We start from the raw sequence: 26,125 nt of genomic DNA, 5'->3' as shown, positions 1-26,125 counted from the left end.
GGAAATGAGTGGAAATTGTGATTATTGAGGTTAATAATATTATAGGATCAAAATGACCCCCACATTCTATGATTTAAGCTGTTTTTGAGGGGTTTTTGAAAAAAAACACCCAAATCCAAAACACACCCGAATCCGACAAAAACATTTCAGGGAGGTTTTGCCAAAACGCGTCCGAATCCAAAACACGGCCGCGGAACTGAATCCAAAACCAAAACACAAAACCCGAAAAATTTCCAGTGCACATCTCTAACTTTTACCTGGTTTATTGCATCAATAATTCTAGAGTTTGTTCCACCAGGAGTTGCTGGTCCTTATGAATGAAAGCAGGACAGCCTCACATTCTGTCAGGATGCCACACTGGAATACTGGAGCACAGAACATGAGGAAATACGCTATACTGGTGGTTCGGATACTGCCGCAGAAAGCACAAGGAGACACACTGTAGTAGTATCTGGAACACAGGTGCAAATTGCGGGGCCCGGGACTGACAAAATAAGCAGGGCCCCCCCACTGTAGAATAGCACCAGTTAACACGTGTGTGTGTGTGTGTGTGCGTGCGTGCGTGCGTGCGTGCGTTTGTATTACAGGTTGAGTATCCCTTATCCAAAATGCTTGGGACCAGAGGTATTTTGGATATCGGATTTTTCCGTATTTTGGAATAATTGCATACCATAATGAGATATCATGGTGATGGGACCTAAATCTAAGCACAGAATGCATTTATGTTTCATATACACCTTATACACACATCCTAAAGGTCATTTAATACAATATTTTGAATAACTTTGTGTATTAAACAAAGTTTGTGTACATTGAGCCATCAGAAAACAAAGGTTTCACTATCTCACTCTCACTCAAAAAAGTCCGTATTTCGGAATATTCCGTATTTCGGAATATTTGGATATGGGATACTCAACCTGTATATATATACATGTGTGCTGTCCATAGGGCCCGGGATGCTGATGCCTCTGTCTGCCCGCCTCCATCCCCGCTGTTCTGCTGCTCTCCTCCGTTACTCCTGCAGCTGTATTGAAAACGTCCCTCCCAAAATTGCCGCCGCCACAGAGAAGACAGTTATTCAAGATACTAGAGGGCTCCTCTAGTATCTTGAATAACTGTCTCCACTGTGGCTTCAGCCATTTTGGGAGGGAAGTTTTCAATACAGAGCTGCTGGAGGGTCAGAGGACAGCAGCAGAACAGCAGGGGCAACCGCGGAACGGCGGGGACGGCAGCCGGCGTGCAGGCAGGTGGCTGCATGAGCATTCAGGGCCCTCCTCTCTCTGTCAGAGAGGCTGGGCCCGGGACAGCTGTGCCCCAGCACCCCCCTGATGGCGGCCCTGCCTAAGGGTATTGATTTAGAAAGTCAGCATCTGAGAAGGCCAGCACCACGGAGGCTATGTAATGTTATGCCTGAAACGAAAGTAAGCTAGGGGATAAGCTCAGAGAGTCTTGAATTTAGCAGTTGCCTCGAGGAATGTCAGGGGTCGCCTCGCATTGAAGTCAAGTAGGGGACTTAAACTGTGAAACCCTCCACTGTCTACACCATAAGAGAATAGGCAGCCCATCCCTCTTTGCAGTCTAAATTACGTAAAAATGGGAGGTGGATCGATTTATGAGCATTAAGGCAAGATTTGTGGTGCAGGATGTGCCAAATGCATGTAGTCATTAGTCAGGATGTGCCAGGGGCGTGCAGTCATTAGTCAGTATGTGTCAGAGGCTTGTAGTCATTAGTAGGGGATTATCGCTGACCTCCAGCAGAACTTCCTGGTCATAGATATGAAGAAAATATTTTAGAGCCATTTTGAGTAGGTATGACTCAGGCAGTGTGTTACATCTTGGTCTTGTAACCAAACGGTCAAGAATCTCATCAGGGAGGCATGATTGTAAACAGGAATATTGGGAAAATGTGTACCCCCATTAAAGTAAGGTTGGTGCAGCTTCCTGAGGCTAATACGAGCCCTGCCACCCTGCCATAAAAATGACTGAGACTAATTAATTAGCTGAATATCCTTTGTAGTGAGGAGAATGGGTAGTGCCTGTAGCATGTAAAGAAGACAGGGGAAAGTCATCATCTTGATAAAGGCAGCTCTACTACGATTCGAGAGGGTCAAATGTATCCAACCCTTGAGCTTTTCAGTAATAGTTCAGGTCAGAAAGAGCGATTTTATGTCCAAAAACAATAAAATACAATGATGAGCCCTTATACAGCTCCATCGGCTGTTATAGGTGGCCTACCTATCCTTATTGCCTAATTGTGGTGCCTGTCGTTTGTACATGATCTACAGTCAGATCTCTGCTTTAGAAAAACAACAGGCAAATCCAGAATTTTACTGCTGTCCAGCCATTGGATGCTGCTTTCCACTCCCTATCCAATGGCTTTTTAACTGCTTTTTTTTTCAGCTGCGTACATCCTAAAGTGGCATCCACAGCACAGTGTGTGTACAGATCTTTGAAGCTTCGACTACACTAGAGCTGTGCGCTGGACCATTTTTCTGGATTCGGATTTGGCTCTGAATCGTCATCTGTCTTTGGATTTGCCAAACTGCCGTGACTGGTTTTTGGATTTGCATTTATTTTTAAATTGACAAAAAAAAAGCTAAAATCACATCATTTTGGCCTTTTTGTTCATATAGTATTATTAACCTCAATAACAATAATTTCTAGTAATTTCTAGTAAATTTTTGCCACCACAAAGCTCATGATGTTGTTTTCACCAAGAACAGCCAAAGACTGCAGTGAGCTGGCTGGTTACTAAGCGACAGAGCAGTGGCACAAACACACAGCAGTTTATAGCACATTTATGAAACATAGGTCACAACGTACAGGGGTACTATGCACAGAACAGTGCAAATAATAGATCTATATATTCTTTCTTTTTTGAATTCGCAGCTCAGTTGAAACTGCATGGAGTCCCAGGCAGGGCTGGTGCTAGGGTGTTCGGTGCCCTCCTGCAAACAATAAATTTGCGCCCTCCCATACTTTACAAAGGCACAGCATGACCCGGGAAAATGGTTGTGGTCTCACAAGGAATGGGTATGGCCACACAATAGTACCCCATTTCCATTTACGCCACACAGTAACACAATTGTATTCCCATTATTATTATTATTATTATTATCCTTTATTTATATGGCGCCACAAGGGTTCCGCAGCATCCAATTACAGAGTACATAAACAAATAATCAAGCAGGAAAACAGCATCTTACAGTTGACAATATAGGACAAGTACAGGGTAAATAAACATAGCTACAGCAGCAGATGACACTGGAATAAGTATCAGGTGGCAGAAGACTGCTGGATTTGGTGCAGTTGAATATTATTAAAGTAAGAAAAGGATAAGCACATGAGGGAAGAGAGCCCTGCTCGTGAGAGCTTACATTCTAAAGGGGAGGGTAGACAGACAGGGGTGAGACAGATGGGGTACATAGAGAGCGTGGAACAGAGGTTTAGGATGAGATTTGGCTGGGTTAGGTGAAGAAGTGGGTCTTGAGAGCCCGTTTGAAGTTTTGTAGAGAGGTGGAGAGTCTGAGGGGGAGAGGTAGGGAATTCCAGAGAAGTGGTGCAGCACGTGAAAAATCTTGGAGGTAGGAGTGGGAGGAAGTAATCCGTAGGCAGGAGAGTCAACATGCATTAGCAGAGCGAAGAGGACGGGTGGGAGTGTAAAGGGAGATAAGGTCAGAAATGTAGATGGGAGAGGAGTGGGTGAGGGCTTTGTAAGCAAGTGTGAGAAGCTTGAAATGGATTCTGAAAGGGAAGGGGAGCCAGTGAAGGTCTAGTAAGAGAGGAGAGGTGGACGTAGTGCGTTTGGTGAGGAAGATGAGCCGGGCAGCAGCATTGAGTATAGATTGGAGTGGAGAGAGGTATTTGTCAGGAATGCCAGTTAGGAGGAGATTACAGTAGTCCAGTCTGGAGATGACCAGTGAGTGGATAAGAGTCTTAGTAGCATCCTGGGTCAGAAAGGGTCTGATCCTGGAAATATTTTTTAGATGAAAACGGCAGGTTTGTGAGAGGTGCTGAATGTGTGGTTTGAAGGAGAGGGAGGAGTCAAGGATTACTCCAAGACAGCGCACTTGGGGGCTAGAGGAGATAGTAGTGCCATCAATAGATAATGAGATTGTAGGAGGTGAGGTTATGCGGGAGGGAGGGAAGATGATCAGCTGGGTCTTAGACATGTTAAGTTTAAGAAAGCGCTGGGACATCCAGGAAGAGGTAGCAGAGAGACAGTTGGAGATACGAGTGAGGAGAGCAGGGGAGAGGTCTGGAGAGGAAAGATAGATTTGAGTGTCATCAGCATAGAGATGATATTGGAAACCAAAAGAAGTAATGAGCTTACCTAGTGAGGACGTGTAGAGAGAGAAGAGTAGAGGACCAAGGACAGAACCTTGGGGTACCCCTACAGTTAGTGGAAGTGAGGGGGAGGTAGAGTCATAAGAGGAGACAGAGAAAAAACGGTCAGAAAGGTAGGAGGACAGCCAAGAAAGGGCAGTGTCACGCAGACCAATGGAGTGAAGGATTTGCAGTAGGAGAGGATGGTCCACAGTGTCAAAAGCAGCAGAGAGTTCCAGTAGAATAAGTAGAGAGTAGTGTCCCTTAGATTTAGCAGCATGGAGGTCATTGCATACTTTTGTAAGGGCATTTTCAGTGGAGTGAAGAGGATGGAAGCCAGACTGGAATGTGTCAAGCAGTGAGTATGAGGAAAGAAAGGAAGTAAGGCGGTTGTAGACAATACGCTCAAGGAGTTTGGAGGCAAAAGGGAGAAGAGAGATGGGTCGGTAGTTGGAGAGAGTGTTTGGATCAAGGGTAGGTTTTTAAGAATAGGAGAGATGAGTGCATGCTTGAAGGCAGAGGGGACAGTGCCTGATGAGAGGGAGAGATTAAGAAGGTGGGAAAGATGGGAACAAGCAGAAGGAGAGAGGTAGCGGAGAAGGTGGGAGGGGATAGGGTCAAGTGGGGAGGTGGTGAGGGGACAGGAACGAATGAGGGCCATGACTTCCTCTCCAGATGTATGGGAGAAAGATGTCAGAGTTGGTGCGAGGGATGGGGAGGGTTGGTAAGGGATGGGAGAAGGCTGGTTACTGATGGTCTGGTGTGATGTGATGTCCTGACGTATGGAGTCAATTTTGGATGTGAAGTAAGTGGCAAAGTCAAGAGCAGAGAGTGAGGAAAGGAGACGAGGTGGAGGTGGGCAGAGGAGTGAGTTGAGAGTTGTAAAGAGGCGCCGGGGGTTGGAAGACTGGGAGGAGATGAGGTTCTTGAAGTATGACTGTTTAGCAAGAGAAAGGGCAGCACTGAAGGATGAGAGCATAAGTTTGAAATGGAGGAAGTCTGCCTTAGAGCGTGATTTCCTCCAATGTCGCTCAGCAGTACGTGAGCATTTTTGCAGATATCTGGTGCATTTGGTGTGCCAGGGTTGAGGTGTTAATTTGCGAGGGTGAATAGTGGTTGGTGGAGCAACAGAGTCAAGAGCAGAAGTAAGGGATGCATTGTATCTGGAAGTGGCTTGTTCAGGGCATGAGAGAGAGAGAATAGGAGAGAGAAGTGAGTCAAACAAGGAGGAAAGGAATGTGGTGTGAATAGCTTCAATGTTACGCTTAGTGATGGTAGCCTTAGGAGGTAGAGATGGGGAAGTCGAGAGAGATAGGTTAAAGGAGAGCAAGTGGTGGTGAGAGAGGGGAAATGGGGAGTTGGAAAAATCAGAAATATCACAGCGGTGAGTGAAGACCAGATCCAGTGAGCTCCCATTCACATGGGAGGGTGAGGAGGTCCACTGGGAGAGACCAAGTGAAGAGGTGAGGCTAAGGAGTTTAGAGGCAGGGGATTGTGTGGGGATGTCAATAGGGATGTTGAAATCACCTAGGATAATGGAGGGAATGTCAGAAGAGAGGAAGTGAGTAAGCCAGGAAGCAAAGTTGTCGATGAATTTGGAAGCAGTGCCAGGTGGGTGGTAAATGACAGCTACTCTAAGATGTACTGGTTGGAAGAGGCGTATAGTATGGACCTCAAATGTAGAGAATGTAAGGGATGGTTCTGGTGGTATGAGTTGGTAGGAGTAACTAGAAGGTAAAAGGACCCCAACACCACCCCCATGGCGACCCCCAGGTCGGGGTGTGTGTGTGAATGTGAGGACCCCAGCAGAGAGAGCAGCAGGAGAAGTAGTGTCAGAGGGCGTAATCCAAGTTTCAGTAATGGCTAGTATGTGTAGGGAGTTGGAAATGAAAAGGTCATGAGTGGGGACCAGTTTGTTACAAACAGTTCTGGCATTCCAGAGGGCACATTACACAGCAAGTAGTAGTGTCGCTTATACACATAATGCCCATAGCAGTAGCGCCCTGTATACGTAATGCCCATAGTAGCAGCGCCCCTTATACGTAATGCCCGTAGTAGTAGCAGCACCACTAATACGTTACACCCATAGTATTAGCACCCCTTATACATAATGCCCATAGTAGTAGTGCCACTTATACGTAATGCCCATTTTAGTAGTGCCGCTTATATTTAATGCCCATAGTAGTAGTGCCACTTATACGTAATGCCCATAGTAGTAGTGCAGCTTTTACATAATGCCATTAGTAGTAGTGCAGCTTTTATGTAATGCCCATAGTAGTATTGTCGCTTTTACCTAATACCCATAGTAGCAGTGCCCCTTATACGTAATGCCCATAATAGTAGTGACGCTTTTACGTAATTCCCATTGTAGTAGTGCCGCTTATATGTAATGCCCATAGTAGTAGTGCCGCTTATATTTAATGCCCATAGTAGTAGTGCCGTTTTTACGTAATGCCCATAGTAGTAGCGCCGCTTATATGTAATGCCCATACTAGTAGTGCAGCTTCTGCGTAATGCCCACAGTAGTAGTGCCGCTTATATGTAATGCCTATAGTAGTGGTGCCGCTTTTACATAATGCCCATAGTAGTAGTAGTGCCACTTATATTTAATGCCCACAAAAATGGGCATTATACACACAACACCCATACACACAAATACATACGCGCACACACACATACACTGTATCACTCTCTTTCCTTTCACGTACCTAACAGTCTGGCCAGCCATCTCTTCAGCACATCCTCATCAGCAGCCTGGTCCCATGTGAGGAGGAAAAGAAACGGCTGCGCAGTATATCAGGGAAGAAATTACAAAGATGAGAGCTGGCGTGTAAAATAAAAAGATTTAATTAACAATAAAGTTATTACAATTGATTAAAATATATTGATAGATTTAATAATACCATAAAATTAGATGAGACGCCTTGGTGATGTAATAGTAATATGCCAGGAAGATAACTTCTTTCAGTATTGGAGAGACAATGTATCCAGTTTATGTCTCCATGGATAGTATCCACAGTCACAAAGATATAGTGTAGTTCAGTTAACCACTGGTTAGGAACAAACACTGGTAGCGATCCCGGTATTGCGGTAGGCTTTCCGTTTAATGAGCTCAAAATATGATTGTACCTCCCTAGTGGGCTGGTCTAAACCAAGTGTCCTCGGTTATGGAGTCCTGCGCTGCCCACTGATGCTGTGCAACGGAGAGTGTTTAAAGATGCCGTCCGGCGGGTGTGACTTTCTTTTGGCAATGTGCTGGAGATCAGAAGCCTGCGGGAGCCGGAGAGTCGATGTGGAGCGCACTTGAATGGTGCAGGTGTCTTCCGTGGCGGAGACCTGATCCAGGGTGTACAAGAAGGCAGGGTTCTAACGCATTTCGTCACGCTCAACGTGACTTTGTCAAAGGTGTATGGTCCCATGTAGCTCTGCCCTCTCAGTCCCGTGTAGCTCTGCCCCCATCCCCGGCTCAGGGACAACCCCGCTATCACGGGGCAGTGGGAGAGGAGGCTCCAAGTGTGACATATAGTGGGACAGGCACAATAGCCGGCAATAGCAGGGGAAGACAGGCATAGACAGATTAAGGTGGAAACACAGGGCATACTGTACCCCTGGCCCCCCTCTGTCAGGAGTCCCTCTGGCCAAAGCACACTGATATCACTAGCTATCCTTCTTGTACAGAAGCAGAACCAGGCAGCAAGAATGTGAGCAGGACAGTATGCAGTGCAGGCAGAGACACTGGAGTATTAGGTTTCATGAGCTACCGACGGAGCTTACCGACCAGAGGAGAGCTAGAAGGGGGGAGAAAGCTGTAAGTGACCAAGGGATCCCAGCTTCTCCTCCTCCACGCCTGGGTCCTTTGTAACCTGTTATGTAATAAGGGCATTTGGGTCTAGAGAGACACACATAGAGAGTCCTCCTGATTCCTGTCCCAGTCTGTAAGTAGTACAGAGGCTGCTGCTATTCCACATGTGACATTTTATTTTTCTATGTGTATTTTAAGGTTGTTTAAGTTGTCTTTGTTCCACTACAAGAAAACTTTATAAAGTAGTTATCTCTCAATTAGGTGGAGCAATAAACAGTACTCAGGCATTATTAAACTATTCATTTAAATTTAATATACACTATTGATTTAAATTTAATATAAACACTCCATACATCCCAACAGGAATGATTCCAGGAGGGACAAAATCCTCTCTACCTGCATTTCCCTCTTTATTTATGATTGCAATCACCTGTGTTGAAATTCCTTTCTTATAAATTAAATAGTTCAACACAGGTGACACCAATCATATATTAGGAGGGAAGTCCAGGTAGAGAGCATTTTGTCTCTCCTGGGATGGGTCATATTGGGAGAAATGCACAATCTAATATACACCCCTCCCTTCCACCAGTGTTCACCTGTCTTAAGTGCCCCAGGCACACCTAAGGCTTAATCCGGCCCTGGGGACAGGGCGGCGCAGCAGTGGGGATGCAGAGCAGGGAGAGCGCTACCTACCTGCTCTGCATCACTTTGCTGAGTGGGTAGCGTCGGGCCTGGTCACAGGGCTTTGAACAAAAGGCATTAGGGTAAAGCACATCAAACAGTACATAGATCTATATATATTTATTTTTTCCTGTTTTTGAACATGCAGCAGGATTCAAACTGCATGGATTTACAGGGATTAAAGATGCACATGAATAAAGCACAAAGCGCACCAAACAGTACAAACAATATACATATAATGTTTATTTTTCTGTTTTTTTAACTTGCAGCTCGGTTCAAACTACATGGATCACAGGGCATATATATGCACGTGAATAAAGTGCACCAATTTAAACCACACCAAATAGTACAATTTACAGCAAAGTACATTGCAGCATACAGCAGCATGCCACTATACACACTCACTATACAGAGAACAGCCACTAATGAGTCTGGAGTATCTGGAGAGCACAGCTAATATAGAAGAGTACAGCACAGCATGTAGCAGCGTGGAGTGTGCCCCTGTATACACAGTCACCATATACTGCATAGCCACTTGTGAATCTTGAGTCTCTGGACACAGCACAGCCAGTACAGTAGAGTACAGTGCAGCATACAGAAGCGTGTGGTGTGCCCCTATATACACAGTCACTATACACTGCACAGCCACTTAGTATGGAGTATCTGGACACAGCACATCCAAAACAGCAGAGTACGGCGCAGAATACAGCAGCGGGCTCCTAAATACACAGTCATTATACTGAACAGCCACTTAGTCTGGAGTCTCCAGACACAGCACAACCAAAACAGCAGAGTATAGTGCTGCAAACAGCAGCATGCATCTGTGAAATTTTGCTGAGTCCCGGCCGTGGCGTGTTATATGGAAGTCCTGCGAGAATCTGACGCCGGGAGGATGACGTTCAGCCTTGACGTGGGATCCAAGTCTAGCGGCAACACCCGAGTCGTGGCTCGGGTGTACTTGGATCCCCAGTGTTCGTAGTGGTTCGGATTCGAAGGAATCCTTACCGCTCATCTCTAGACTACAGTATAACGATTAATGCTCTCTACCTGAACTTCCTTCTTAATATATGATTGGTGTCACCTGTGTTAAACTATTTAATAGATAAGAAAGGTGTTTTACCACAGGTGATTGCAGTCATAATTTAAGATAGCATGTTATCCCTCCAGGACTGGGTCATGTTAGGCTATATGGATTGTGTATATTACATTTAATCCAATGGGGTATATTAGATTTAAACTAATAGTTGAATAATGCCTGGGTACTGTTTATAGCTCCAACTAATTGAGAGACAACTATTTTATAACGTTTTCTTGTAGTGGAACTAAGACAACTTATACAAGCTTAGAATACACATAGAAAAAAAATTCTATAATTTATCTTGTCACATGCAATAATAGCAGCTGCCTCTGTACTACTTACACACTGGTAGAGGATTCAGGAGGACTCTGCATGTGTGTGTCTCTCTCTAGACCCTCATTTGATAACAGGTTACATAGGACCCAGACCCCCAGTCAGGGAGGAAAAGATGGGACCCTGTGTCACTTACAGCTCTCTCCACCCTCCTATCTCTCCTCTGGTCGGAAAGCTCAATCGGTAGCCCATACAACCTTATACTAGGCCTGCAATGATTACTGTCCTCCTAGCATTCTGGCTGTCTGGTTCTGCTACTGTGTGAGAGGGAAAGCTAGCGATGTCGGTGTGCTCTGGCTGGGGGGCCCCCTAACAAAGGGGGGCCCAGGGTACTGTATGCCCTGCGACCCCCCCCCCCCCCCATTAATCTGGCTATGGTGGCTGAGTGTGACATCGTAGATGCGTTCCATGCTAAATCGGGCCCATAATGTGGTGCTGATCCTTTCTGCAATATTTAAGTATTCCTGCTATTTAGCAAATGGATAACACAATTATCTTCTCTGTTAATACCCAACTCCTACAATATTGCACTGCAGAGGGCAAGTCATTGCTCTACATGGCGCTTTAACATTTTATGCACTTCAGGTGCAGGAAAACGGGGGAAAAAACCCCCCAAAAAACATGTACAACAGTACTTTATATAAAGCCTTTTCCTAATTGAAGGGACGTAAAGAAATTTCCCATCAGTCCATGTAAGATGTTGCAACTGCTCCCCAGTCTCCTTCCTTCTTGCAGTGAAAGTATGCCCAATCTCCCTCATTAAAAGGTATCTGAATTCAAATGTTCCTTGCGACATCAAATACCTGCTGGAGACAATGTAGAGAGGTGGGTATCTTTCTTCACATTTCTGTATGCACAGATGCCTTGCTATGTGCCATGTATAGTGCCGGGCTGCTGTGCTTGCACAGCCCCCACTCAGAGCCGGTCCTAGGCATAGGCAAACTAGGCAAATGCCTAGGGCATTTGGTATGCCTAGGGGCACAAGCAGCTTCTGCTGATTAAAATAATATGCGGCATGCCTATATTCTTTGTATGACTGCGGCTGTATCTGCATACGAAATGCTACGTTACAGTGTAATCCTGGAAATCACTGTAACGTAGCAGTTTGTATGCAGATACAGCCACAGTCGCACACAGAATATAGGCATGCCACGTATCATTTTAATCAGCAGAAGCTGCTTGTGCATCCTAGCCACACAGTAATGCAAATAAGATGGCACCCGATGTTAGCAGAGCTGCCAGCTCGCTCACGCCAGCCATCTCCTGCTGCATGGCGTATTGAGTCAAGATACATGAGGACACATCTGTCCAAGCAGAGGCAGAGGTCACAGTGTTAGCGACCATGTGAGTACTGTGTGTGGGTGGGTTGGTTGTGCAGTAGTGTTTGGCATATGTGTAAGGAGCATTATGTGTGTCATGTGAATAAACGCTTTAATAATGTGTGGCATATGTGTAAGGGGCACTATGTGTGTCATTATGTGTATAAGTGCACTAATAATGTGCGGCATATGTGTAAGGGGCACAATGTGTGTTAGATTGTAAGCTCGCAAGAGCAGGGACTTCTTTCCTCATGTGCCTTTCCTTTTCTTATACTCCATACTCCCTTTGATGGCACCTAACCCCGGGTTTTCTATACCTGTCCTATATTGTCTTGTACTGTAAGTGCTGTTTTCTTGATTGCTCATTTGATTATGTACTGTGTAATGGGTGCTGGGGATCCCTTGTGGCGCCATATAAACCAAGGATAATAATAATTATAATAATTATGTGTATAAGTGCACTAATAATGTGCGGCATATGTGTAAGGGGCACTATGTGTGTCATTATGTGTATAAGGGCATTAATAATGGGCGGCATATGTGTAAGGAACATTATGTGTTTTTTAGTGCATTACTAAAGGTTGGCATAATGTGTAAGGCACATTATGTTTATAAGGACATTAATATTACTGTGTGGTATTATGTGAATAAAGAGCAATATGGTGTGGTGTAATGTGAATAAGGAGCAATTCAGTGTGATGTAATGTGAATAAGGGGCACTACTGTGAGGAGTAACTTATATAAGGTAAAGTGGTACTACTGTGTGATGTAACGTGAATAAGGGACACTACTGCATGATAAAATGTGAGTAAAGTTGCAGTACTGTGTGGCATAATTTGAATTGGGGGCACTATTGTGTGTTGCCATGCCCCTTCCCAGCAAGAACCCGCCCCTTTTTGAGCTGTGCGCTGAATGTGCGCACTGTTCCTTTTTAAAATATAGGGGATAGGAGCACCAAAATACTGCTATGGGTGAGGGGTGATGGTGCTGGGAAAGGGGTGCAGGATCAGAAGGGGAACTAGCGGCGGTGCTAGGGGGCACCAGCCAAAATCTTGCCTAGGGCATCATATTGGTTAGGGCCAGCTCTGCCTCCACTGATTGCAATGCACAGCAGCAATTCCTAGCGGAGGGTTCATAGGGAATCCTGCCGGAACTATACCCACGATGTGTAACCCGTAGGCTACAACGGGCTGACGCTATCTGAAAGCGGCTGTAGCTGCGGGGCCAAAATCGAGAATTCTTTGCATTCCACATATTGGTAAATCTGGCAGCATCACATCCCACCCCCATTATGTTATGCTATGTATTATGTTATGCCATGTATTATGCTACATATTATGTTATGCCATGTATTATGCTATATTTTAGGTTATGCCACGTATTATGTTATGCTATATTTTAGGTTATGCCATATATTATGTTATGCTATATATTATGTTATGCCATGTATTATGATATATGTTAGGTTATGCCATGTATTATGTTATGCTATATATTATGTTATGCCATGTGCTGACACCTTGTGAAGTTGCGTATGCATGTACGTCATGATGTCTCTCCCATAGTTCCGAGGAGCGGGCGGCCAGGCGGAGGGCAGTGGTCCGGAAGCAGGAGCTGGGCTGGTAAGTATTGTGTGTGTTTTTTACGTGTGTGTGTGTGTGTGTGTGTAAGCGGCGCTACTAGGGGGCAGGGCCGGATTAACAATGGGGCTAATGGAGCTGCAGCTCCAGGCCCACATAGAAAAATAGGCCCACAGCTTCTGCAGCAAGTGTGTATGCTGTAGATATAAAAAAAAAAAAAAAGCCTGTTGCTGCAGCATCCTAGGTCGTGTTAGTCCGTCTGCAACTCTCTGCAACAGCAGCCTCTCACTCCCCAGCCGTGGCGCCAGTGCCAAACTACCAACGGCTGCTGCCAGCATAGCACAGACGTTCATGAGGGCGGCGCAGCGGAAGGATTTCATAGCCTTCCCTGCGCCTCCTCCGCACTCGTGAAGCAACATACGTCCTCCCCACAATCACCGCGCCCAGATGCCCAGACTCTCTTCAACACAGCAAGCAGGCTGACGACCCGGAAGCCATGAGGTGGGGACTGGCATGCAAAGTGTGTCTCCTTGCTGAACCGATTTCACAGGTGAGCGTGCTGCATCCAGTGCGAGCTGGGGGCCAGGAGAGAGCGCAGCTTTCGGCACACATAGTAACACCCCCTACCCATTGCTGTGTGTGGGGATCAGGGTGTCACTTCCACCTCTAGTCACAACCACCAGGCCCCCCATAGTTTAACAGGATCTGGAGCCGGCCCAGCGCACTGCCATATTTAGGCAGGGCAGTACCCGTTCCTCTTCTCTGTTCACTAGGTCTCTGCCCCAGAGTCCACCCTCTCCACTACTTTTCCTCCTCTTCTCCCTCAGCTTCCTCACTGGGGACTTTTGTCAGACACACTGCCCATGAAAAATACTGCCTCTCTAAATCTCTATCCCCTCCTTACCACCCTGCGTCTATTCCCTCCCTACCATCCTGCGTCTCTCTATTCCCACCCTACCGCCCTGCATCTCTCTATGCCCTCCCTACCACCCTGCGTCTCCCTATCCCCTCCCTACCGCCCTGCGTCTCCCTATCCCCTCCCTACCGCCCTGCGTCTCCCTATCCCCTCCTTATCGCCCTGCGTCTCCCTATCCCCTACCTAGCGCCCTGCATCTCCCTCTCCCCTCCCTACCGCCCTGCGTCTCTGTATCCCCTCCCTACCCCCCTGCGTCTCTCTATCCCCTCCCTACCCCCCTGCATCTCTATATTCCCTCCCTACCACCCTGCGTCTCCCTATCCCCTCCCTATCGCCCTGCGTCTCCCTATCCTCTCCCTATCGCCCTGCGTCTCTCTATTCCCTCCCTACCACCCTGCGTCTCTCTATTCCCTCCCTACCGCCCTGCATCTCTCTATGCCCTCCCTACTGCCCTGCGTCTCCCTATCCCCTCCCTACCAACCTGCGTCTCTCTCTGCCCTCCCTACCGCCCTGCATCTCTCTATGCCCTCCCTACTGCCCTGCATCTCCCTATCCCCTCCCTATCGCCCTGCGTCTCCCTATCCCCTCCCTATCGCCCTGTGTCTCCCTATCCCCTCCCTATCGCCCTGCGTCTCCCTATCCCCTACCTAGCGCCCTGCCTCTCTCTATCCCCTCCCTACCACCCTGCGTCTCTCTATCCCTCCCTACCAACCTGCGTCTCTCTATGCCCTCCCTAGCGCCCTGCGTCTCTCTCTGCCCTCCCTAGCGCCCTGTGTCTCTCTGTGCCCTCCCTAGTTCTCTGCGTCTCCCTATACCATCCCTAGCGCCCTGTGTCTTTCTATGCGCTCCCTAGCACCCTGCATCTCTCTATGCCCTCCCTAGCGCCCTGCGTCTCTCTATGCCCTCCCTAGTGCCCTGCGTCTCTCTATGCCCTCCCTAACGCCCTGCATCTCTCTATGCCCTCCCTAGCGCCCTGCGTCTCTCTATGCCCTCCCTAGCGCCCTGTGTCTCTCTATGCCCTCCCTAGCGCCGTGCGTCTCTCTATGCCCTCCCTAGCGCCCTGCGTCTCTCTATGCCCTCCCTAGCGCCCTGCGTCTCTCTATCCCCTCCCTAGTGCCCTGTGTCTCTCTATCCCCTCCCTACCACCTTGCTCATCTGTCCCTGCTTCCCCCTCCTTCACTCGCCACAGGTTACTATTCCAAATAGTTGGTGATGTGGACCCAGTGCACTATGGGATAGGTCCTCTCTACGAAGGGAATCTAGACACTACACGGTCTCCCCCTGTCTTTGTCTCTACACTATATAGTTTAGTATATGTGCCTCTGCCTCCCACTTTACACCCCATGTGTCTTTGCCCTTCCTCCACTTCCCACATATGTCTCTGCCCCTTCTTCACTCCACATGTATGCCTCTGCCCCTTGTCACTTTCATTTTTCCTCTGTGTCACATTATCCCATCTTTCTCCCCATCCCATCTGTTCCCCAACCACCTCCTCCTATCTGCCAGAATCATTCACAAAATATTTCTACAGCACTGATCACACCCCCATATCATTATCCACACACCGGCCATGCTGGTACAACCCCTGCAGTGTCACATAAAAGGCCCTGCAGAAATTTCAGCTCCAGGCCCATGACAACCTTAATCAGTGCCAGCTAGGGGGCATAACCTACAGGGGTCGTATTTAATGGGGCATAACAACTTACTTGGTGGCATAATATCTAATGGGGCATAAAAAGTGACTGGGGGCATATCTAATCCATATCTAATGGGGCATAACAACTGACTGGGGGCATAACTACTGACTTGGGGCATAACTACTGGGTGCAGGCTAATTTTTAAGTTGATAAATTTTGTATGGCCCCCAAAGGATTTTATAAATATCCAAATGGCCCTTGGTAGTAAAATGGTTCCCCACCCCTGTGCTATATGTTAGGTTATGCCACGTATTGGTATGCTATATATTATGTCATGCCTAGTATTATGCTGTATGTTAGATTATGCCATGTACTATGTTATGCTATATATTATGTTATGCCATGTATTATGCTATAAACTGGGTCTTAACTAGTGATGTGCACCGGAAATTTTTCGGGTTTTGTGTTTTGGTTTTGGATTCGGTTCCGCGGCCGTGTTTTGGATTCGGACGCGTTTTGGCAAAACCTCCCAGAAATTTTTTTGTCGGATTCGGGTTTGTTTTGGATTCGGGTGTTTTTTTACAAAAAAAACTCAAAAACAGCTTAAATCATAGAATTTGGGGGTCATTTTGATCCCATAGTATTATTAACCTCAATAACCATAATTTACACTCATTTTCAGTCTATTCTGAACACTTCACACCTCACAATATTATTTTTAGTCCTAAAATTTGCACCGAGGTCGCTGGATGGCTAAGCTAAGCGACACAAGTGGCTGACACAAACACCTGGTCCATCTAGGAGTGGCACTGCAGTGTCAGGCAGGATGGCACTTCAAAAAAATTGTCCCCAAATAGCACATGATGCAAAGAAAAAAAGAGGCGCACCAAGGTCGCTGTGTGACTAAGCTAAGCGACACAAGTGGCCGACACAAACACCTGGCCCATCTAGGAGTGGCACTGCAGTGTCAGACAGGATGGCACTTCAAGAAAATAGTCCCCAAACAGCACATGATGCAAAGAAAAAAAGAGGCGCAATGAGGTAGCTGTGTGACTAAGCTAAGCGACCCAAGTGGCCGACACAAACACCTGGCCCATCTAGGAGTGGCACTGCAGTGTCAGACAGGATGGCACTTCAAAAAAATAGTCCCCAAACAGCTCATGATGCAAAGAAAAAAAGAGGCGCAATGAGGTAGCTGTGTGACTAAGCTAAGTGACCCAAGTGGCCAACACAAACACCTGGCCCATCTAGGAGTGGCACTGCAGTGTCAGACAGGATGGCACTTCAAAAAAATAGTCCCCAAACAGCACATGATACAAAGAAAAAAAGAGGCGCACCAAGGTCGCTGTGTGACTAAGCTAAGCGACACAAGTGGCCGACACAAACACCTGGCCCATCTAGGAGTGGCACTGCAGTGTCAGACAGGATGGCACTTCAAAAAAATAGTCCCCAAACAGCACATGATGCAAAGAAAAAAAGAGGAGCACCAAAGTCGCTGTGTGACTAAGCTAAGCGACCCAAGTGGCCGACACAAACACCTGGCCCATCTAGGAGTGGCACTGCAGTGTCAGGCAGGATGGCACTTCAAAAAATTGTCCCCAAACAGCACATGATGCAAAGAAAAAAAGAGGCGCACCAAGGTCGCTGTGTGACTAAGCTAAGCGACACAAGTGGCCGACACAAACACCTGGCCCATCTAGGAGTGGCACTGTAGTGTCAGACAGGATGGCACTTCAAAAAAATAGTCCCCAAACAGCACATGATGCAAAGAAAAAAAGAGGCGCACCAAGGTCGCTGTGTGACTAAGCTAAGCGACACAAGTGGCCGACACAAACACCTGGCCCATCTAGGAGTGGAACTGCAGTGTCAGACAGGATGGCACTTCAAAAAAATTGTCCCCAAACAGCACATGATGCAAAGAAAAAAAGAGGCGCACCAAGGTCACTGTGTGACTAAGCTAAGCGACCCAAGTGGCCGACACAAACACCTGGCCCATCTAGGAGTGGCACTGCAGTTTTCTAGCGAGAGGATGAGTGCTTCCATCCTCATGTGAATCTAAACCACTAGCCATGAACATAGGCCAAGGCCTCAGCCGTTCCTTGCCACTCCGTGTCGTAAATGGCATATTGGCAAGTTTACGCTTCTCATCAGACGCTTTTAATTTTGATTTTTGGGTCATTTAACTGAACTTTTGTTTTTTGGATTTTACATGCTCTCTACTATGACATTGGGCATCGGCCTTGGCGGACGACGTTGATGGCATTTCATCGTCTCGGCCATGACTAGTGGTAGCAGCTTCAGCACGAAGTGGAAGTGGATCTTGATCTTTCCCTATTTTAACCTCCACATTTTTGTTCTCCATTTTTTAATGTGTGGAATTATATGCCAGTATCAATAGCAATGGCCTACTACTATATATACTGCGCACAACTGAAATGCACCACAGGTATGGATGGATAGTATACTTGACGACACAGAGGTAGGTAGAGCAGTGGCCTTCCGTACCGTACTGCTATATATACTGGTGGTCACTGTCAGGAAACTGCAAAACTAAAATGCACCACAGGTATAGAATCTAGATGGATAGTATACTTGACGACACAGAGGTAGGTAGAGCAGTGTGGCCTTCCGTACCGTACTGCTATATATACTAGAGATGTGCACTTGAAATTTTTCGGGTTTTGTGTTTTGGTTTTGGGTTCGGTTCCGCGGCCGTGTTTTGGGTTCGACCGCGTTTTGGCAAAACCTCACCGAATTTTTTTTTGTCGGATTCGGGTGTGTTTTGGATTCGGGTGTTTTTTTCAAAAAACACTAAAAAACAGCTTAAATCATAGAATTTGGGGGTCATTTTGATCCCAAAGTATTATTAACCTCAAAAACCATAATTCCACTCATTTTCAGTATATTCTGAATACCTCACACCTCACAATATTATTTTTAGTCCTAAAATTTGCACCGAGGTCGCTGGATGACTAAGCTCAGCGACCCTAGTGGCCGACACAAACACCTGGCCCATCTAGGAGTGGCACTGCAGTGTCACGCAGGATGGCCCTTCCAAAAAACACTCCCCAAACAGCACATGACGCAAAGAAAAAAAGAGGCGCAATGAGGTAGCTGTGTGAGTAAGATAAGCGACCCTAGTGGCCGACACAAACACCTGGCCCATCTAGGAGTGGCACTGCGGTGTCACGCAGGATGGCCCTTCCAAAAAACACTCCCCAAACAGCACATGACGCAAAGAAAAAAAGAGGCGCAATGAGGTAGCTGTGTGAGTAAGATAAGCGACCCTAGTGGCCGACACAAACACCTGGCCCATCTAGGAGTGGCACTGCAGTGTCACGCAGGATGGCCCTTCCAAAAAACACTCCCCAAACAGCACATGACGCAAAGAAAAAAAGAGGCGCAATGAGGTAGCTGTGTGAGTAAGATAAGCGACCCTAGTGGCCGACACAAACACCTGGCCCATCTAGGAGTGGCACTGCAGTGTCACGCAGGATGGCCCTTCCAAAAAACACTCCCCAAACAGCACATGACGCAAAGAAGAAAAAAAGAGGCGCAATGAGGTAGCTGTGTGAGTAAGTTAAGCGACCCTAGTGGCCGACACAAACACCTGGCCCATCTAGGAGTGGCACTGCAGTGTCACGCAGGATGGCCCTTCCAAAAAACACTCCCCAAACAGCACATGACGCAAAGAAAAAAAGAGGCGCAATGAGGTAGCTGTGTGAGTAAGATAAGCGACCCTAGTGGCCGACACAAACACCTGGCCCATCTAGGAGTGGCACTGCAGTGTCACGCAGGATGGCCCTTCCAAAAAACACTCCCCAAACAGCACATGACGCAAATAAAAATGAAAGAAAAAAGAGGTGCAAGATGGAATTGTCCTTGGGCCCTCCCACCCACCCTTATGTTGTATAAACAGGACATGCACACTTTAACCAACCCATCATTTCAGTGACAGGGTCTGCCACACGACTGTGACTGAAATGACGGGTTGGTTTGGACCCCCACCGAAAAAGAAGCAATTAATCTCTCCTTGCACAAACTGGCTCTACAGAGGCAAGATGTCCACCTCATCATCATCCTCCGATATATCACCGTGTACATCCCGCTCCTCACAGATTATCAATTCGTCCCCACTGGAATCCACCATCTCAGCTCCCTGTGTACTTTGTGGAGGCAATTGCTGCTGGTCAATGTCTCCACGGAGGAATTGATTATAATTCATTTTAATGAACATCATCTTCTCCACATTTTCTGGAAGTAACCTCGTACGCCGATTGCTGACAAGGTGAGCGGCGGCACTAAACACTCTTTCGGAGTACACACTTGTGGGAGGGCAACTTAGGTAGAATATAGCCAGTTTGTGCAAGGGCCTCCAAATTGCCTCTTTTTCCTGCCAGTATAAGTACGGACTGTCTGACGTGCCTACTTGGATGCGGTCACTCATATAATCCTCCACCATTCTTTCAATGGGGAGAGAATCATATGCAGTGACAGTAGACGACATGTCCGTAATCGTTGTCAGGTCCTTCAGTCCGGACCAGATGTCAGCATCAGCAGTCGCTCCAGACTGCCCTGCATCACCGCCAGCGGGTGGGCTCGGAATTCTGAGCCTTTTCTTCGCACCCCCAGTTGCGGGAGAATGTGAAGGAGGAGATGTTGACAGGTCGCGTTCCGCTTGACTTGACAATTTTGTCACCAGCAGGTCTTTGAACCCCAGCAGACTTGTGTCTGCCAGAAAGAGAGATCCAAGGTAGGTTTTAAATCTAGGATCGAGCACGGTGGCCAAAATGTAGTGCTCTGATTTCAACAGATTGACCACCCGTGAATCCTTGTTAAGCGAATTAAGGGCTCCATCCACAAGTCCCACATGCCTAGCGGAATCGCTCCCTTTTAGCTCCTCCTTCAATGCCTCCAGCTTCTTCTGCAAAAGCCTGATGAGGGGAATGACCTGACTCAGGCTGGCAGTGTCTGAACTGACTTCACGTGTGGCAAGTTCAAAAGGTTGCAGAACCTTGCACAACGTTGAAATCATTCTCCACTGCGCTTGAGACAGGTACATTCCACCTCCTATATCGTGCTCAATTGTATAGGCTTGAATGGCCTTTTGCTGCTCCTCCAACCTCTGAAGCATATATAGGGTTGAATTCCACCTCGTTACCACTTCTTGCTTCAGATGATGGCAGGGCAGGTTCAGGCGTTTTTGGTGGTGCTCCAGTCTTCTGTACGTGGTGCCTGTACGCCGAAAGTGTCCCGCAATTCTTCTGGCCACCGACAGCATCTCTTGCACGCCCCTGTCGTTTTTAAAAAAATTCTGCACCACCAAATTCAAGGTATGTGCAAAACATGGGACGTGCTGGAATTTGCCCATATTTAATGCACACACAATATTGCTGGCGTTGTCCGATGCCACAAATCCACAGGAGAGTCCAATTGGGGTAAGCCATTCCGCGATGATCTTCCTCAGCTGCCGTAAGAGGTTTTCAGCTGTGTGCGTATTCTGGAAACCGGTGATACAAAGCGTAGCCTGCCTAGGAAAGAGTTGGCGTTTGCGAGATGCTGCTACTGGTGCCGCCGCTGCTGTTCTTGCGGCGGGAGTCCATACATCTACCCAGTGGGCTGTCACAGTCATATAGTCCTGACCCTGCCCTGCTCCACTTGTCCACATGTCCGTGATTAAGTGGACATTGGGTACAACTGCATTTTTTAGGACACTGGTGAGTCTTTTTCTGACGTCCGTGTACATTCTCGGTATCGCCTGCCTAGAGAAGTGGAACCTAGATGGTATTTGGTAACGGGGGCACACTACCTCAAGAAATTGTCTAGTTCCCTGTGAACTAACGGCGGATACCGGACGCACGTCTAACACCAACATAGTTGTCAAGGCCTCAGTTATCCGCTTTGCAACAGGATGACTGCTGTGATATTTCATCTTCCTCGCAAAGGACTGTTGGACAGTCAATTGCTTGGTGGAAGTAGTAAAAGTGGGCTTACGACTTCCCCTCTGGGATGACCATCGACTCCCAGCAGCAACAACAGCAGCGCCAGCAGCAGTAGGCGTTACATGCAAGGATGCATCGGAGGAATCCCAGGCAGGAGAGGACTCGTCAGAATTGCCAGTGACATTGCCTGCAGGACTATTGGCATTCCTGGGGAAGGAGGAAATTGACACTGAGGGAGTTGGTGGGGTGGTTTGCGTGAGCTTGGTTACAAGAGGAAGGGATTTACTGGTCAGTGGACTGCTTCCGCTGTCGCCCAAAGTTTTTGAACTTGTCACTGACTTATTATGAATGCGCTGCAGGTGACGTATAAGGGAGGATGTTCCGAGGTGGTTAACGTCCTTACCCCTACTTATTACAGCTTGACAAAGGCAACACACGGCTTGACAAATGTTGTCCGCATTTCTGGTGAAATACTTCCACACCGAAGAGCTGATTTTTTTGGTATTTTCACCATGTCAACGGCCCTATTCCTCCCACGGACAACAGGTGTCTCCCCGGGTGCCTGACTTAAACAAACCACCTCACCATCAGAATCCTCCTTGTCAATTTCCTCCCCAGCGCCAGCAACACCCATATCCTCCTCATCCTGGTGTACTTCAACACTGACATCTTCAATCTGACTATCAGGAACTGGACTGCGGGTGCTCCTTCCAGCACTTGCAGGGGGCGTGCAAATGGTGGAAGGCGCATGCTCTTCACGTCCAGTGTTGGGAAGGTCAGGCATCGCAACCGACACAATTGGACTCTCCTTGTGGATTTGGGATTTCGAAGAACGCACAGTTCTTTGCGGTGCTTTTGCCAGCTTGAGTCTTTTCATTTTTCTAGCGAGAGGCTGAGTGCTTCCATCCTCATGTGAAGCTGAACCACTAGCCATGAACATAGGCCAGGGCCTCAGCCGTTCCTTGCCACTCCGTGTGGTAAATGGCATATTGGCAAGTTTACGCTTCTCCTCCGACAATTTTATTTTAGATTTTGGAGTCCTTTTTTTACTGATATTTGGTGTTTTGGATTTTACATGCTCTGTACTATGACATTGGGCATCGGCCTTGGCAGACGACGTTGCTGGCATTTCATCGTCTCGGCCATGACTAGTGGCAGCAGCTTCAGCACGAGGTGGAAGTGGATCTTGATCTTTCCCTAATTTTGGAACCTCAACATTTTTGTTCTCCATATTTTAATAGGCACAACTAAAAGGCACCTCAGGTAAACAATGGAGATGGATGGATACTAGTATACTTATGGATGGACCAGCGACTGCCGACACAGAGGTAGCTACAGCCGTGGACTACCGTACTGTGTCTGCTGCTAATATAGACTGGATGATAATGAGATGAAATTAATATATATATATATAATATCACTAGTACTGCAGCCGGACAGGTATATATATTTATTATGTAATGACTGATGACGGACCTGCTGGACACTGTCAGCTCAGCAGCACCGCAGACTGCTACAGTAAGCTACTATAGTAGTATGTATCAAGAAGAAAGAAAAAAAAAACCACTGGTAGGTGGTATACAATTATGGATGGACCAGCGATTGCCGACACAGAGGTAGCTACAGCCGTGGACTACCGTACTGTGTCTGCTGCTAATATAGACTGGATGATAATGAGATGAAATTAATATATATATATATAATATCACTAGTACTGCAGCCGGACAGGTATATATATTTATTATGTAATGACTGATGACGGACCTGCTGGACACTGTCAGCTCAGCAGCACCGCAGACTGCTACAGTAAGCTACTATAGTAGTATGTATCAAGAAGAAAGAAGAAGAAAAAAAAAACGGGTAGGTGGTATACAATTATGGATGGACCAGCGACTGCCGACACAGAGGTAGCTACAGCCGTGGACTACCGTACTGTGTCTGCTGCTAATATAGACTGGATGATAATGAGATGAAATTAATATATATATATATATAATATCACTAGTACTGCAGCCGGACAGGTATATATATTTATTATGTAATGACTGATGACGGACCTGCTGGACACTGTCAGCTCAGCAGCACCGCAGACTGCTACAGTAAGCTACTATAGTAGTATGTATCAAGAAGAAAGAAAAAAAAAAAAACACGGGTAGGTGGTATACAATTATATATATATTATATACAATTATATATATATATATATATATATATATATATATATAAACTGGTGGTGATTAATTAAACTGGTGGTCAGGTCACTGGTCACACTATCAGCAACTTGCAAGTAGTACTCCTAAGCAGACAATCACAATATATATACTGGTGGTCAGTGTGGTCACAATGGCAGTGTGGCACTCTGGCAGCAAAAGTGTGCACTGTACGTTAAAATATGTACTCCTGCTCTCAGACTCTAACTGCTCCCCACTGTCTCCCCCACAAGTCAGATATACAGTCACACTATCACTTCAGCAAGTAGTAGTACTCCTCCTAATGCTCCCCAAAATTACTAAAGTAAATACTGTGTCTCTCTCTACTCTAGTCTCACTCTCTTCTCTATAAACGGAGAGGACGCCAGCCACGTCCTCTCCCTATCAATCTCAATGCACGTGTGAAAATGGCGGCGACGCGCGGCTCCTTATATAGAATCCGAGTCTCGCGATAGAATCCGAGCCTCGCGAGAATCCGACAGCGGGATGATGACGTTCGGGCGCGCTCGGGTTAACCGAGCAAGGCGGGAAGATCCGAGTCGCTCGGACCCGTGTAAAAAAACATGAAGTTCGGGCGGGTTCGGATTCCGAGGAACCGAACCCGCTCATCTCTAATATATACTGGTGGTCACTGTCAGCAAACTGCAAAACTAAAATGCACCACAGATATAGAATCTAGATGGATAGTATACTTGACGACACAGAGGTAGGTAGAGCAGTGGCCTTTCCGTACCATACTGCTATATATACTGGTGGTCACTGTCAGCAAACTGCAAAACTAAAATGCACCACAGGTATAGAATCTAGATGGATAGTATACTTGACGACACAGAGGTAGGTAGAGCAGTGGCCTTCCGTACCGTACTGCTATATATACTGGTGGTCACTGTCAGCAAACTGCAAAACTGAAATGCACCACAGGTATAGAATCTAGATGGATAGTATACTTGACGACACAGAGGTAGGTAGAGCAGTGGCCTTCCGTACCGTACTGCTATATATACTGGTGGTCACTGTTAGCAAACTGCAAAACTAAAATGCACCACAGGTATAGAATCTAGATGGATAGTATACTTGACGACACAGAGGTAGGTAGAGCAGTGGCCTTCCGTACCATACTGCTATATATACTGGTGGTCACTGACAGCAAACTGCAAAACTAAAATGCACCACAGGTATAGAATCTAGATGGATAGTATACTTGACGACACAGAGGTAGGTAGAGCAGTGGTCTTCCGTACCGCTATATATACTGGTGGTCACTGTCAGCAAACTGCAAAACTAAAATGCACCACAGGTATAGAATCTAGATGGATAGTATACTTGACGACACAGAGGTAGGTAGAGTAGTGGCCTTCCGTACCGTACTGCTATATATACTGGTGGTCACTGTCAGCAAACTGCAAAACTAAAATGCACCACAGGTATAGAATCTAGATGGATAGTATACTTGACGACACAGAGGTAGGTAGAGCAGTGGCCTTCCGTACCGTACTGCTATATATACTGGTGGTCACTGTCAGCAAACTGCAAAACTAAAATAAACCACAGGTATAGAATCTAGATGGATAGTATACTTGACGACACAGAGGTAGGTAGAGCAGTGGCCTTCCGTACCGTACTGCTATATATACTGGTGGTCACTGTCAGCAAACTGCAAAACTAAAATACACCACAGGTATAGAATCTAGATGGATAGTATACTTGACGACACAGAGGTAGGTAGAGCAGTGGCCTTCTGTACCGTACTGCTATATATACTGGTGGTCACTGTCAGCAAACTGCAAAACTAAAATGCACCACAGGTATAGAATCTAGATGGATAGTATACTTGACGACACAGAGGTAGGTAGAGCAGTGGCCTTCCGTACCGTACTGCTATATATACTGGTGGTCACTGTCAGCAAACTGCAAAACTAAAATGCACCACAGGTATAGAATCTAGATGGATAGTATACTTGACGACACAGAGGTAGGTAGAGCAGTGGCCTTCCGTACCGTACTGCTATATATACTGGTGGTCACTGTCAGCAAACTGCAAAACTAAAATGCACCACAGGTATAGAATCTAGATGGATAGTATACTTGACGACACAGAGGTAGGTAGAGCAGTGGCCTTCCGTACCGTACTGCTATATATACTGGTGGTCACTGTCAGCAAACTGCAAAACTAAAATGCACCACAGGTATAGAATCTAGATGGATAGTATACTTGATGACACAGAGGTAGGTAGAGCAGTGGCCTTCCGTACCGTACTGCTATATATACTGGTGGTCACTGTCAGCAAACTGCAAAACTAA

Source organism: Pseudophryne corroboree, chromosome 1 (genome assembly GCF_028390025.1).
Source record: "Pseudophryne corroboree isolate aPseCor3 chromosome 1, aPseCor3.hap2, whole genome shotgun sequence".
NCBI lineage: Eukaryota > Metazoa > Chordata > Amphibia > Anura > Myobatrachidae > Pseudophryne > Pseudophryne corroboree.
The sequence above is the reverse complement of the archived record's forward strand: the minus strand, read 5'-3'. Positions refer to the sequence as shown.